This window comes from Callorhinus ursinus, unplaced genomic scaffold, assembly GCF_003265705.2.
Source record: "Callorhinus ursinus isolate GAN/ISIS: 27379988/994484 unplaced genomic scaffold, GSC_fseal_2.0 scaffold32, whole genome shotgun sequence".
Classification (NCBI taxonomy): domain Eukaryota; kingdom Metazoa; phylum Chordata; class Mammalia; order Carnivora; family Otariidae; genus Callorhinus; species Callorhinus ursinus.
The window spans coordinates 8852847-8869078 of NW_027397094.1; the positions used below are offsets into that span (position 1 = coordinate 8852847).

Here is a 16232-nt window from a genome sequence, read left to right on the forward strand (position 1 = left end):
TCAGCACACAGTTATGGAGCCCGGGAGCCCGACATCGTGCTAATTAATGTGGGGAACACAGCGATGACAATGCTTTGCTCCTTCTTTAAGGGTTCTCTAGCTGGGAACAAGCTAGAGACCTGGCCCCACAGGAACCTGCCATCTGCCCCATTAGAAATTTGCTCAGCTATTTGTTAGAGATTGTCCACCTTTAAAGAGCGGTGATCATAAAGGAAGTTTGGTGATCTGAACCCAGAGATCTTAGAAAAATGTCCATAATCGTCTCTCCTTCTATTCCCTTCTCCAGCTCCCAACCCATCTCCAGACCTATTAAAATATTCTTCAGTGTTATATTATTCTTTCATTCCTACACATATCTTAGTGCTGAAAAGATTTAACTACCTGGTATGAAGAAAGAAAAATCCACTTGGACAAGACTGGCAATAAGCAGTTTTCTTACGGCAACTCTGGGGATGCATAACAAGTGGTCTGTGTATTGTAGACACCTGTTTACCTCTAAGCCTCTGATATGCTCTCATTTGACTCTGTCGCTAATAATTCCTGGGTTCATTGAAAGTTGCAAGGGAATGAATGCTTTTCTGTATTTTATACAGCACTTATGCTCTCCCTGAGACAGGGTTGTGTTGAGCAGTTTAAGTTTGATGTTGTGCAGAGAGACATTTTCGCCCGAAGACCACAGGACTGGTGCTGTTATGAAAGATTGTCAAGGCACAAAAAGCAAAAAGTTAATGGGAGCGCATCCTGACAGTTTCTTTTGAGGTCGACACATGGGACGGTGTCACTAAAAGTGACAATTGTGGCCAAGTGTCATTTGTGGGGCTGGGCACTTTGGAGAAGAGGAAGGTAAGAACAGCCAGTGAGTTGTCTGAGGGATTCTGTGAGGGGCATCCTCGTTCCTGTGAGCTTAGGGGCAGGGACAGAAGGGAGGGCCTCTACCCTGCCCATCAGAAGTGCAGAGCCCACAAATGTGACCTCACTCCTTGATGGCATCAATGATGTTTTAATCCTTTCCCGTCTAACTTCATGAGGGTATTACCAGGACCAGCGCCCCTCCTTTGCACATGCTCATTTAAGCCCATGCCGCCCGGCTCACCCCTCCCACTTCAATCACACAAAGTCTGCCCATGACCTCCTAGGTTTCAGGTCCAGTGGCTTTCCAAAGGATCTTCACCCTCTAGATTTGACTCTAATATTTGAAACAGTTTGTCTTTTGCTCTCCTCTCTTCCTTTGGCACCCCATTTGTCTGCCTCTTCTTAACATACCTGGTTTTCTCCTCTGTGTTCCCTTTCATGGCTTGACCCCTTACCCCATCCGTTAAGCAGTCACCTCCTGAGGCCCAGCCCCCATCTTTGTCTAGTAATTCTCTTGTTTTTTAGATATGCATCCATTCCAACAGCTTCAAAGGATGCTTGACTGAAAATACTTCTAGAACACACAGATCAACATCTGAGGTTCTTATTCTCCAGGAGGGAATAATAATTCTCCCGCTGTCTCCTGGGCATTTGCATATGATTGACAATCTCTCCATCCACCTGCATCAACTCTAAACACTACCACCACCCAGGCTGAGTGTTGGTCTTATTAGCACCGTGAAGCCTTCAACGACTTCTAAGCCTAGAACAACTTCATTCTCCCTACGAATGGTGCCAGTTGAGATCTGCACAGGAATTCTTGCTCTTTGGTATTTCGCAGGCTATTTCTCTCCCAAGGAAGTGCAGGATTGAGCGGTCTGATGTTGTGCAGAGTAAGATTTCTGCCTTGCATCATTCACTTATTTAACAAATATTTATGGAATGTCTATGGTGTACCAGGCACTATTCACAGAACTAGGAATGGAGAGGTTAACAAACAAAAAAAAAATAGTTTGCCATCAGGAGGCTTATATTCCAGAATGGGAGGGGGTCCTGGTCAATCATCTACTTACTTACTTACCTCTCTCAGGTGGTAAAAAGCACCATGAAGAAAAATGAATAAAAGTTACGAGGGAAGGAAATGATGTGTTTATAGAGGACGGCTATTTATTTAGGGTTGTAAAAGGGGCCTTTCTGATGGGCTGATATTGAACAGAAATCTAAAGAGAGAGAGCAAGTCATGCATGAGACATCTGCAGGAAGGGCATTGGTGCGGGACCCAGAGCATGCTTGTTGTGTACGGGACACAGTGGGGAAGCCAGTGGGGGCCAGGCAGTGAGGGAAGGGGCTGGTGGGGGCAGAGGACACTGGAATGGAGCAGCAGGGAATGGATCCCTGAGGGCCTCGGGTCCCAGCAAAGACTCCGGGTTTTCCTCCAGATGAGAGAAGAAGCCATTACAGAGTTTGGAATAAGAGTGTTTGAGTGCGATGAGCTGGCTTACATTTTGTAAGAACTGCTCCGCCTGCCATGCTGAGACTAGGCTGGAGCGACTTGCGTATTCAACGACATAAGCATGCGGTGCAGTGAGGAGAATGAAATACATTAAAATAGTTCAGATGGGAGTTGATGGTGAGTTGGGCTGGGAAGTAGGTGAGAGGCTGGTAAAACTGGTCAGAATACTGTGTGTGTGTATACACACACACACACACACACACACACACACACATATTTTTTAAGACAGAGCCAACAGCAGGAGAGAGAGAAAGAAACAAGAATGACCTCAACTTGTTAGATCTGAGGACCTGGAAAAAAGGAGCTGTCAAAGACGGAGGAGTGGGTTTGGGGCCGTGGGAATGTGGGACTTGGTTCCGGGCTTTCTGAGTCAGCGGCATGCACTGGGTGCAGAGATAAAGAACTGGAGAGGCGATTTGTTATATATGCCCTCGATGTCTCACTCTAAGAAGACTACTGCATTGAAAACAGAGCTTCTCAAATGCAGGGTGGCAAAAGGACATCGACCACACAGGGGAAGGCACCGAGGCATATCGCACAAACTGCTACGGCCTTTTGCAGGCTACACGCTAAACACAGCCATCTACTGCATGAGGCTGTTTCCATTACATAATTGAATTATTCCCTCAAATCGGCCTCACCATTTTCATTTTTTTTAAAGATTTTGTTTATTTATCTGACAGAGAGAGACTAAGAGAGCACAACATGGGGAACAGCAGAGGCAGAGGGAGAAACAGGCTCCCCGCAGAGCAGGGAGCCCGATTCGGGGCTCGATCCCAGGACCCTGGGATCATGACCTGAGCTGAAAGCAGACGCTTCACTGACTGAGCCACCCAACCCCCTCGCCATTTTCATTTTTAAACCATTATTTTGAAGCAATTCAGCAATTGTCTTACTCTTATTGCAAAAACTGTCAGTGTAGTGTAAGGTGAAATATTTGTACAGTTGATAAATGCGTTAGTTTGGAAACACCAGAGGATCAAATCTCCTCTAGGATGCCTTGGCGAAGGCCAACAGGGGATAGTGGGAGGATGCCTTTCAACAACTGAGCCAGAACCTCTGCGAAGCGGATCGACCGAGTGCTCCGACCATGGACACTTGCTAGGACACACACGAGCCTAGAGCATGGAGCTAATCTCACTGACATGTACACAGAGTCCCCACCACTGATGTGCATGAGATACTTGAAAAATGACATTGAAACTCTGCCTATCTGAAAGAGCCTCTCGTGATGCTTATTTTGAGACCCCCCAACCCTTAAAAAGTGTGACTTCCCCCCCCCCCGGTGACATATGGGTAAAATCACTGTTTTCCATTTTCCTGCTTCCTGTGACCCCCTTCCTTCTCACTTCATCTCACTATAGTTTCTCTCTTCAATTCTAACAGAAAAGACAGAGTAGGGAGGAAGGAGAAAAACATCAAAACTCCAGCACTTCTATACACGTGCAAGCTTGGAGGCTCTGGAGAGATGAGGTCCGATCCCTTGAGACTTCAACGTATATTATGTTCAAAGCAGTAGTATTAACAAATGTCTTAAAACAAACTATAATAGCAACAGGAATTTCAACAAGTTGCGTTTCTTTGAAGAACGTGAAAACGTGAAAATACACTTAGCTAGAAGAGTCTAAGAAATGTCTCGCTTGTGCTCCCCACGCCAGAATGTAAATGTCACTGAGCATCGTCAGTGGGAAAATATCAGCATAAACTCCCTCACACCTTATCCTGTGGAGACCATAGTTTATTTATACTCAGCTCAGACGAAGATGAATTGGTCAGATCTAATGTGCTGCCAACTAAGCAAATAACAATTTCAGTAATTTAAAAACGTGGTCCTTCTAAATCTGAAAAAGAATCCCTTTTCATAAAAATGCAAGGATGAATCACCTTCGATAAAAGTTATACGCAATGGATAAACTATTGAACACTACACCTGAAACTAGTGATGTACTATATGTTGGCTAATTGAATTTAAATAAAAAATAAATTAAAAAAACAAAAATTGTGAAGCTCTTCAACATCTACCCAGTTTCGGAAGCTATGGTGAATCCACCCAAGAAGCATGTTATTACAGGTTAAAAAGGCATTTTATAGGACGGAGGAAATGAAAAAATTAAGGGAAGGCCTTCACCCTTATTCTCCTGCTTGAATCCAATCAGTTGGCATACCGTATTTGGACAATTAACAGGACTGAAAGGTGGCTCCTGGAACAGCACGGAGGAGACCGCTTCACAAGAGATTAATCAGGAAACATTCCCTGAGACACTGATGTGTTAACTCACAGCATGAGGGGTTGAAATGACCGGCAGTTATACAAGTCACCCTCGATGGAATTAAACTCCATTGGTGAACAAAATTTAAAGTCACTTCACTCAAAGGCATACATTCTCTTGAAGGATCTTCAGAAAAATTACTTTAAAGAATCACCAATAAAAATATCCATCTACTTTAATAAAATTACTTTTTTTTTTAAGAGAGAGAGAGAGAACATGTGCATGAGCAGGGGTGAGGCAGAGGGAGGAAGAGAGAGAGAGAATATTTAGCAGGCTCCACTCCCAGCACGGAGCTGACACGGGACTTGATCTCATGGCCCTAAGACCATGACCTGAGTGGAAATCAAGAGTCCAGTGTTTTATCGACTGAGCACCCAGGCGCCTCTAGTAAAATTATTCTTAAAGACCATCAGAAAATTACCATTATCTCCTACCTACTTTTTATACTCTCTCGTTTTCAAAATACAGCACGACAAATCAAAGGACTTTATATGAGTTAACACCAGAGAAGCTAATATTTTCTTAACTTTTGGTTAAAAGAAATGTAGTTGCTGCAGCAGAGGTAATAATTTGTTTTTCACACAAAAAGGGCAAATACATTATTAAAGACAGTTCTCTTCTCTTCTGAATAACCAGTACCACAGCTGGATGTAAAAGAATGAAAAGGACCACTTTCTCACACCATCCACAAAAATAAACTAAAAAATGGATTGAAGACCTAAATGTGAGACCTGAAACCATAAAAGTCCTAGAAGAGCGCACAGGTAATAATTTCTCCGACATCGGTTATAGCAACATTTTTCTAGCTATGTCTCCTGAGGCAAGGGAAACAAAAGCAAAAATAAACTATTAGGACTACATCAAAATAAAAAGCTTCTGCACAGCGACAGAAACCATCAACAAAACAAAAAAGCAGCCTACAGAGTGGGAGAAGATATTTGCAAATGATATATCTGATAAGGGGTTAATATCCAAAATATATGAAGAACTTATACAACTCAATACCCCAAATGCAAATAATCCAGTGAAAATGGGCAGAGGATCTGAAGACATTTCTCCAAAGACATCCGGATGGCCATCAGACACATGAAAAGATGCTCAACATCACGGATCATCAGGGAAATGCAAATCAAGGCTACAATGAGATACCACCTCACACCTGTCAGAATGGCTAAAATCAAAAACACAAGAAAGAACAAGTGAGTATATGGAGAAAAAGGAACCCTCGTGCACTGTTGGTGGGAAAGCAAACTGGGGCAGCCCCTCTGGAAAACAGTATGGAGGGTCCTCAAAAAATTGAAAATGGAAATACCATATGATCCAGTAATTCCACTGTTGGGTATTTACCCAAAGAAAACAAAAACACTAATTTGAAAAGACATATGCACCCATATGTTTACTACGTTTACTGCAGCATTATCTACAATAGCCAAGATATGGAAGCATACCAAGCGTCCATCAACAGATGAGTGGATAAGGATGATGTGCTGTGTGTGTGTGTGTGTGTGTGTTAGCCATAAAAATGGAAGAGATTGTGTCGTTTGCGACAACATGGATGGATCTAGAGGGTATATGCTAAGTGAAGCAAGTCAGACTGAGAAAGAAAAATACCATATGATTTCGCTCATGTGTAAAATCTAAAAACAAAACAAAACAGAAACCTAAATGAATAAACGAAAAGAATAAAACATCTAACAATGAAGAACAAACTGATCATGGCCAGAGGGAAGCGGGTAGCGGTCTAAACAAAATGGGGGAAAGGGAGTGGGAGGTACAAGCTTCCAGTTATGGAATGAATGAGTCATAGGCTAAAAGGCACAGCAGAAGGAACATAGTTAATGCTATTGCAGTCGTGTTGTATGTAACAGATGGTAGCTACACTTGGGATGAGCGCAGCATAATGTATAAACTTGTTGAATCATTATGTCCTACACCTGAAACTAACAAAACATTGCATGGCAACTATACTCATAAGAAAAAAAAATATATATATACAATGTCAGCAAAAAAAAGATCAGTACTGGGGCGTCTGGGGTGGCTCAGTTGGTTGAGCGACTGCCTTCGCTTCAGGTCATGATCCTGGAGTCCCGGGATCGAGTCCCGCCTCCGGCTCCCTGCTCAGCGGCGAGTCGGCTTCTCCCTCTGACCCTCCCCCCCCCATGTGCTCTCTCTCTCTCTCTCTCTCTCATTCTCACTCTCTCAAATAAATAAATAAAATCTTTAAAAAAAAGATCAGTACTATATTGTAAAGATTTTGAATATCTACAGTTAGTTTGCAAATGTGAGTTATCTAATGGACTAATAATCTGTCCTCATGTATGGATAGTATAAGCTACTTCGGAAATTATCCAAAATTGGTTATTTACAGAAATGTGACAGCAATGTAATACTGTTATCTGGCCAACATAATGGCTATTCTGCTGTTTAAAAGACTTATTAAATGTATCGATACGACCAGAAACATCTTGAAAATATAAAATTCATGGAAAAATGATGGAACGGAGATATAGCGATGTAATATCAATTACCCACTTAATATTAGAAGTGGTTTAATAGCTTATAAAAGTTGCAGATTAATAAACAGAAACACTACTGCTTGTTCAGAGAGTGGTAACTAAAAGCACAGAGTTAGAGCCGAAACAAACCTTTGAATTCATACAGCCCAATGCCCACGTTTTACTGGTAGGAGAATAAAAACACAGAGAGATGATGTATCAAGTACCCCGTGGGCACTAATTGAAACAGCACAGAATGTATACAGCAGGTCCTTGCCTATCCGGATGCTCTATTGTCTGAACTCTTGGCATGCTACTGAAACATCCATTTGAGTTATAGAATGGTCACATGAGCAATCTAATACAAATTACAGGTCAGCCCAAGGGAAAAAAAAAAAAAAGGAAATGAGCTTTTAAGTGGGAGAGACAAAACTCAAGTTAATGCTAAGGTGTGTGCTGGGCTTGTGAGATTTTCCCCTACCCATGTACTTGCCATCATTACAACAAACAGTATACCTCTTATTTTACTGCGTACTCTGTATTTTCTTCAGTCGGGTGTCAGAGCTAATAGCCGGTACATAATTTGTTTTACTGTAATCTCTGTATTTTCCATTCACAAGTATTTGTTGTACAGAAAATAAAAATTTTCTGACCTAAACAACTGGGGGGAGGGGAGAGTCTGGGAGCAAGTACATGTTGTATTTCCTGAATGTCACACATCTGCTCACTTCCAACGCAGAAGGGTGTGATAAAGTGGGAATTCCCGAAAAGTCCTCAGAGAGCTGAGGTGGTATGCCAATTTTCCCTCTTCAGAGGGTTCTGCCTAATCCTAGCAGATGAAATGTTTCACGCTTAAAAGCTCAAAAGATAACAGCATCTACAGCAACGTTCACTCCATGACTACTCATCTGATATGTTTAATTCTTTTGCCTGAGCAGTTAAGTTAAATTCTGGATGTTTCTAGGAATCATTTTGCTTCGTATTTATGGTCTCACTGCTTACCGTCCGTTTTTCTTTTTTTTTTTAATTTAAATTCAGTTTTTAAAAAGTGTCTAATGTGGGCATGCTCCCTCTCATTGTTTTCTGTAATTATGATAACTTGGTGGATAATGTGAGAGGTGATTCTCCTCCAAGGGAAGGTCACTGATCTTGCCAGTACCCTCCTGGCAGCTCCATCCTAGTGATAAACTACGGGGGCATTGTAATTTTACTTAGCACTCTTCCAGGGACAGATAAAATCCTAATCTCTTGAGACAGAAGATAAAGCCGTGTTTAAACAAACAATCCTGAAGTCATCCCTAGATAATTAAAACACCGGTGCCCCAAGATCAGTCAGAATGGATACTGATTTTAAAAGAAGTCCATAATTCATATTCTAATGTTGGGAAAATACCCAAGTGTGTGACAAATATTGAGAAATGACTGAAGCATATTTGTAGTGTTTTTTTGAAAAGTAACTGAGAGGCCAAACTCTCTCTAGCCAGGAAGAGCAGCGGGCAAGCTCAGGATTTGCCTTCCTATTGATACTTGTATTATAAAAGATAGTTTATTTTCTGTTTTGTGGCATCTGTAGCTAGACCATTCACAGATACAGGCTAGGTCTTGCTGTAAAATGCAAATCAGCCGTGTCACTTAAGCATGTCCCCCCATATTTTCCCAAAGACACTAGCAACACTATAACTTGGTGAGCAAACCTCAAGCCCAGGGTCCAAGGCTTAGGTGTTAAACTTGATTCTGTGGTCCACCATCTGAACATCCTTGGAAAGAACCAGTTCTTGTACCTGAGCCTTGAGGTTCACCATCTCTAAGATCCATGCAAGTCCTAATATCCTGTAGCTTTATACAAACGCATTTCGGTTTTAACAGATAGCTATAAACAACAGGAAAACAATCAATTTGAAAGTCATCTTATTTATGGTTTGTTGAATATGAGGAAAATCTTATAAAATGATCTCATCCAGTTGTGAACATTAAAACGCATGTTGATATTGAAAGTTTCTTAGGATTTGAGTCGGACTTACAGGGGAAAAAAAAGTGACTTTTTGTCTGTCTGTCCCAAGGCTTTGCCCAGAGCTGGCAGACAGGCTTTGTTTAGCTGATGTCTGAACATTAATTCTGCATCTCAGCAGCTTTTTGATCAACAGACTGAAAACGCTCAGTGGGCAGGGACTTCTGTCTTGATTGTATAAATAAACTATGGTCTCCACAGGATAAGGTGTGCTTGTTGTGTACGGGGTTTCCCCGGTGTCTGGAACAATCCCTGGCACATAGTAGCTGCTCAATACTACACAAACACATAAGTAAATAGCAGAGCCTTTTCTCCTCCATGATCTTGGCAGTAAAAGTCAGAGAGAGGGGGAAGAAAAGCGGTACAGGAAAAAATAGGATTTTTTTTTCTATTAGCCTTGCTGCCCAGTGGCCAAGCAGCTTAGAGAGGCAGAGGCTGAAGCTAACCCTCCCCGTGGACAGTGACCACAGTCACACTCGTCACAGGGAAGTGAGTTGTCCAAGGGCCTGCCCCATTCACTGGACTCTTCCTCTTCTTTTTTAAAAAAATCAGTCTTCCGAGTAGGATTTATAAGACTAAATACAGATATTTATAGACACACACACACACACACACACACACACACACACACACACACTATTATAGGCCTCCTTGCCCCTGTCCATCTACACAGGGTGGTTCTGGAATCCCCATGCCCCATCATTTTCTCACCACCACAGCTGGATCTGTAAGCTTCTCTCCTGTCTCTTTACTCGACTCCATGAGGACCCGTTCCCCCCTTCCACAACATCTTGGTGTCTGCGCCTCATGAAATACGGTTGTTTTCTTTCTCCTCAAGCTCTCAGAGCTGACAGAGAAGATACTGAACCTTCTGTTTGGTTTGTGATCTCCCAAGGTGAAGCAGCTCTTTGGGTGGCCAGGAAAATGTATCGTTATCTCAGACAGCAAAAAATAAAATTGATTAGAAACTTAGAAACACCAAGGCACCAATAGCAGCACTTAAACGGCGTCTAAAAATGCAGAGATACCCAGACATATTGGCTCTTCGCAATTCATCTTGCTTCAGCACATCTTTAATGATATTACTGAAGCTGTTCAGCCCGCCCCTTTTCCAGAAAGTCTACAGATCTTGATAAACTGTGGGGAGGGCCATTTTTTTCTTTTCTTTTTTTTTTTTTTAAAGATTTTTAAAATTTATTTCAGAGAGTGAGAGAGAGAGAGAGAGAGCACAGAGGAAGAGGGAGAGGGAGAAGCAGGCTCCCCACTGAGCAGGGGCTCGATCCCAGGACCCTGGGACCATGACCTGAGGGGAAGGCAGACACTTAACCGACTGAGCCACCCAGGCGCCCCAGGCCCTTTTTTTCTTCAGGAGATACCCCTGCGGATATTTTCCTGTAGTGTGTGTGTGTGTGTGTGTGTGTGTGTAATTTTACTAGTTAAAAACAATAGTCTGTGAATCATTTCATTGTATATTTTTAACAGTTCTTTCTACAAAGTCACACCTTTTCTATAACTGCAGAGTAGGTGGGCCTCCAAGTGTGACTTTCATGTCAATAAACCTGTGTTTGGAGGCACAAACTCAGTCTTAGCTCTACTGTGTCTGCTCTGGGAGATTAATGTGACTTAGGAACTGATACTCTGCAAGAGGTTAGGGAACTCGTCTTCCACTTTTAGTTCTGCTACTAACAGCCTTGTGTTTGTCTCTGTTCAGGTTTACACAATTGCCAGGCTAAAGAAAGGGTATTTGTCGTAAGTAATCCTCAAAAGGCTAAGGAGGAATTTTCTTAGGTAATCCTCAAAAGATTAAAATGGAACGAACTGCATATTTACTCAAGGTGGCTAGGAAGGTTCGAGTCTGGTTAATAACAGTAAAAATATATGCACTAGGGGCGCCTGGGTGGCTCAGTCGGTTAAGTGGCTGCCTTCGGCTCAGGTCACGATCCTGGGGTCTTGGGATCGAGCCCCGTGTCTGGCTCCCTGTTCAGCAGGGAGTCTGCTTCTCCCCCTTCCTCTGCTGCTCTCCATGCTTATGTTCTCTCACTCTCTGTCAAATAAGGAAATAAAATCTTGAAAAAGGTATATGCACGATTTCCTATTGCTTGCATACTGTGCATTGACTGGTTAATCTTCAAATTAATTTTCTCTTCCTCCTCACATACAGCTCTATGACATTCTCTAGCCTCCTTTGTAATGAGGTAGGGTCTGGGTGCTACCAGCGGGCCTCGGGCAGAAGTAATGTGCACCACCTCAAGCCTGGTGCACAGCATGCTCCCATGACCAGTTGCATATGCTCCCTTTCTCTTCCAAATGGCTGCAAAGGAGACACCCTATCTGAACATGGTGGAGCCAGAGGATGGAATGATCATCAAACTGCTGCTCAGAGAAGAGATGCTTGACCAAGAAAACTCAAAGTGGACTCTGGCGTAGACGAAATATAAGCTAATACTGGTTCTTTTTCTTTTTTTTTTTAGTTTGCTAAAAGGTAATTTTCATTTACTCGATGGACATGAATTGCATCTTAATTTTCAGGACTTTAAAATTTTGTTTTTTAATATTTTAATTCCAGTGTAGTTAACATGTAGTGTTATACTAGTTTCAGGTGTACCTATAGTGATTCAACAATCCCATATATTACTCAGTGCTCACCACGACAAGTGAATTCCTTCATCGCCATCACCTATTTCCCCCATCCCCCCCTTCCCACACCATCAGTGTGTTCTCTATGGCTAAGAATCTGATTGGGATTTGTCTCTCTCTCTCTTTTTTCCCCTTTGTTCATTTGCTTTTTTTCTTAAATTCCACTTATGAGTGAAATCATATGGCATTTGTCTTTCTCTGGCTTATTTCGCTTAGCATTATACTCTCTATGGCAAGATTTCATTCTTTTTATGGCTGAATAATATTCCATTCATCCCACATCTTCTTTATCCATTCATCTATCAATGGACACTTGGGCTGTTTCCATAGTTTGGCTCTTGTAAATAATGCTGTGATAAACATGGGGTGAATGTCCCTTCAAACTAGTGTTTTTGTATTCTTTGGGTAAATACCCAGGTGTGTGATTCCTGGAGTGTAGGGTAGTTCTATTTTTAATGTTTTGAGGAACCTCCATACTGTTTTCCATAGTGGTTGCACCAGTTGGCATTCCCACCAACAGTGCAGGAGAGTTCCTTTTTCTCCACGTTCTTGCCAACACCTGCTGTTTCTTGAGTTTTTGATTCTAACCTTTCTAACAAGTGTGACACGATATCTCACTGTAGCCTTGATTTGCATTTCCCTGATGATGAGTAATACTGAGCATCTTTTCATGACTTCAATTTATGTTACCAAGTTGTAGTAATCAAAACAGTATGGTACTGGCACAAAAATAAACACAAAGATAAAAGAAACGGAATAGAAAGGCTAGAAAGAAACCCACAGTTATATGATCAATTAATCTTTGACAAAGGAAGAAAGTATATGCAGTGGGGACAAAACAGTCCCTTTAACAAATAGTTTTGGGAAAACTGGACAGCTACATAGAAAAGAATGAAACTGAACCACTTTCTTACACCATAAATTTACACCATACATTTTTTCTTACAAAAATAAATTCAAAATGTATTAGTTCCTAAATGTGGGACCAGAAACCATAAAAATCGTAGAAAAGAGCACAGGCAATAATTTCTCTGACAACGGCCATAACAACATCTTTCTAGATATGTATCCTGAGGCTAAGGAAAAAAAAGCAAAAATAAACTATTGGGACTACATCAAAATAAAAAGCTTCTGCATAGTGTAGGGAACAAACAACAAAACTAAAAGGCAACCTACGGAATAAGAGAAGATATTTGCAAGTTCTTTATATATATATATATCCAAAATATATAAAGAACATAGATAACTCAATGCCAAAAAACCAGATCATGCAATTAAAAAAATGGGCAGGACACACGAACAGACATTTCTCCAAAGAAGACATAGAGATGGTCAACAAGCTAATATTGTTTTATTCCACTGAGGTTTTAGAGTTTATCAATTATATTAGCTAGAACTGCCATATTTAATACATATTCAACATCCTTTCAAAGAATTAAAATAGCATAGAATATACTCTAAAATTAAATGAAATTTCACCCTTCTTTGGTGTTTTAACATATTCTGCAGAGTCTTTCATTCAGGGTCATCCAAATAAAAAACATAAAAAAAGTCTAGTTGCTACAGCTCAGTGGTTGTCTGATTTCCTAATATTAAAATATTGGCCCTACTTGGGATTCAGAGAAAGAAAAAAATACTTAATTATTCAATCTAAGAATTACAGTAAAAATGGCAACTATTCTCATTAACAATGCACTTTATATATAAATACACACATATAAATATGTTTATATATGTTCTATATTTATATGCTACAAATAGAGAACATCTTTTATATATACAATATTTTTACACATATTGGCACATTTAATCCCCCAAATATTCTTTGAGATACTCAGTATTAACTTTACACATTGGAAGCTGCGGGGAAGGCGTGTTTTCACTTACCTAAGGTCGGGCAGGCTTGTCAATAACAGAGCTGTAATTTGAACTCAGTTGTGCTGATGCTTGTGTTCACTCTTATTAAAAGATGAGTCAGAGAGAGTTGTTCCCACATCCTCTTGCCTGGGCCAGCATGATCACAGAGTCTGGGCTGTGTTTCACTCCACTGATCTATCTCGAGATCACAAAGACCTCTGAGTTGCCAAATCTGATGACCCTCTATGGGTCACTTCTGCCCCTGTAAACTCTGGTTTTGGTTTCTAAGACTTGATTCTCTCCTGGTGTGCTCCCCTCCTCACAAGCTTGTCTCAAGCTTCTACACAGCATCTGCTATATCTGCCCCATGGAGTTCTCACTCCACATCTGGGTGGCTTTACTCAATTGCCCGAATCCCCCCTAGCTTGTACCAGCCACCTTGAGGCAGAACCTCTTGTCTCTTCATGTTCCAGACATGGCTCTTTAGTTGCCTGGTAACTACACCATGATGTGATGACTTGGGCACTTCCAACATCTAAACTCATGGTCTTTCCTTTTCTGCTGGTCTCAGTGCCTTCTCTGTCTGATTGGTATCATTGACCTATTTACAAAAGCCAATACCCTAGATATGAATCTTCTCCTGACATTCTCCCCAGGTTATTGCAATTGCCCACTAATGAGTTTTCTTGCCTTCGGTCTGGCCCCTCTGCTCACCATCTCCACATTCAAACCAGAGTGCTTTTTCTGAAAAACACATCTTGTCATTGAATTTGCTTGCATACTGTCCTTTAATGGCTCTCTATGACTTCAGACTCCCTGGTTTAGCTACAAGATTTTCCACAGCCTGGCGTCCTGCTCACCAAATTCCGCTCCGGCACTCTGCTCACCTGGTTCTTGCCCTGCCTTCCACGGAAGTACAGTGTGGACACCTCAAGCTGGTGGACACCACAGCTCTGTGTCTTCTGCCGAATCACAGTGTCTACCCACAGGAATGCTGTGGGCGTTAAATGAGGTAATGCATGTAAAGTGTTTAGAGTGGTACTTGGCGCAAAGTACTCATAAGGGTTGGTGATAGTTATGATTTGCTTTTGCCTCACTAGCCTTGCTCAGTGAACAGAAAATTGTTAATATACTGAACTACATACAACTGGGGGAGGGAGTGTTCTTGCAGTACGTTTAAAAAATAAAACTAAATCAGACTGCATCTTGATTAAAGCAACACCCATTCTTCCGGAAATTAAATTGACATCAGCAGAATGATAGGCTGATGTGATTGTAGGGGAAACAGAATATGGGTTCGAAGTGCAGCTGGTGAATCCCTTCATGATTACTACGGTAGACCCTTGAACAACACGGGTTTGAACTACAAGGGCCCACTTACATAATGGATTTTTTTTCAATAAATACAGGACAGTATTGTGAATGTATTTTCTCTTCCTTATAATTATAAGGATTTATTAACTAATACTAATATTAATTCATAACACTTTCTTTTTCTCTAGCTTACTTTATTGGAAGAACACAGTATAAAATACATATAACATACGGGCGCCTGGGTAGCCCAGTCGGTTAAGCGTCTGCCTTCCGCTCAGGTCATGATCTCAGGGTCCTGGGATCGAGCTCTGTGTCAGGCTCCCCACTCATCAGGCAGTCTGCTTCTCCCTCTCCCTCTGCCCCTCCCTCCTGCTCGTGCTCTCTCTCTCTCTCTCTCAAATAAACAAAAAAAATCTTAAAAAATACATATAACGTACAAAATACATATTAATCGACTGCTTTTGTTATTGGCAAGGGTTCCAGCCAATAGTAGGCCATCAGTAGTTAAGTTTTGGGAGAGTCAAAAGTTGTGTGTGCAGACTTTTGACTGTGCTGGGGTTGGTGCCCTAACCCCTGTGTTGTTCAAGGGTCGCCTGTGTACTCAAACCAGTCACCTGAGATAATGTGTTTAAAATATCAGATTTATTGTCAGGAAATGACAGATGTTGGCGGGGATGTGGAGAAAGGGGAACCCTCCTACATGTTGGTGGGAATGCAAGCTGGTGCAGCCACTCTGGAAAACAGTATGGAGGTTCCTCAAACAGTTGAAATTAGAGCTACCTTACGACACAGTAATTGCACTACTGGGTATTTGCCCCAAAGATACAAATGTAGTGATCCGAAGGGGTACGTGCAGCCCAATGTTTATAGCAGCAATGTCCACAATAGCCAAACTATGGAAAGAGCCTAGATGTCCATCAACAGATGAATGGATAAAGAAGATGCGGTGTGTGTGTACACACACACACACACACACACACACACACACACTCACACAATGGAATATTATGCAGCCATCAAAAAATGAAATCTTGTCATTTGCAACAACATGACTGGAACTAGAGGGAATTATGCTAAGCGAAATAAGTCAATCAGAGAAAGACAAGCATCATATGATCTCACTGATATGAGGAGTTTGAGAAACAGGACAAAGGATCATAAGGGACGGGAGGGAAAAATGAAACAAGATGAAACCAGAGAGGGAGACAAACCATAAGAGACTCTTAATCTCAGGAAACAAACTGAGGGTTGCTGGAGGGTGGGGGGTGGGAGGGATGGGGGGGCTG

General features: G+C 41.6%; 1 protein-coding gene across 5 annotated transcripts in view; it reads right to left on the bottom strand.

Moving 5' to 3' along the window:
- Positions 1-16232, bottom strand: part of CHRM3 (cholinergic receptor muscarinic 3) — a 476047-nt gene that overhangs the window by 108159 nt on the left and 351656 nt on the right. Inside the window, exon 1 of one of the 5 annotated variants that reach the window (XM_025850783.2) lies at positions 13663-14074. The exons of the other annotated variants lie outside the window; for them this stretch is intronic. The gene's annotated coding sequence lies outside the window, so the exon portion shown is untranslated. Of the gene's footprint in view, positions 1-13662; positions 14075-16232 lie in introns of those variants that run through there. 5 annotated transcript variants of the gene reach the window in all.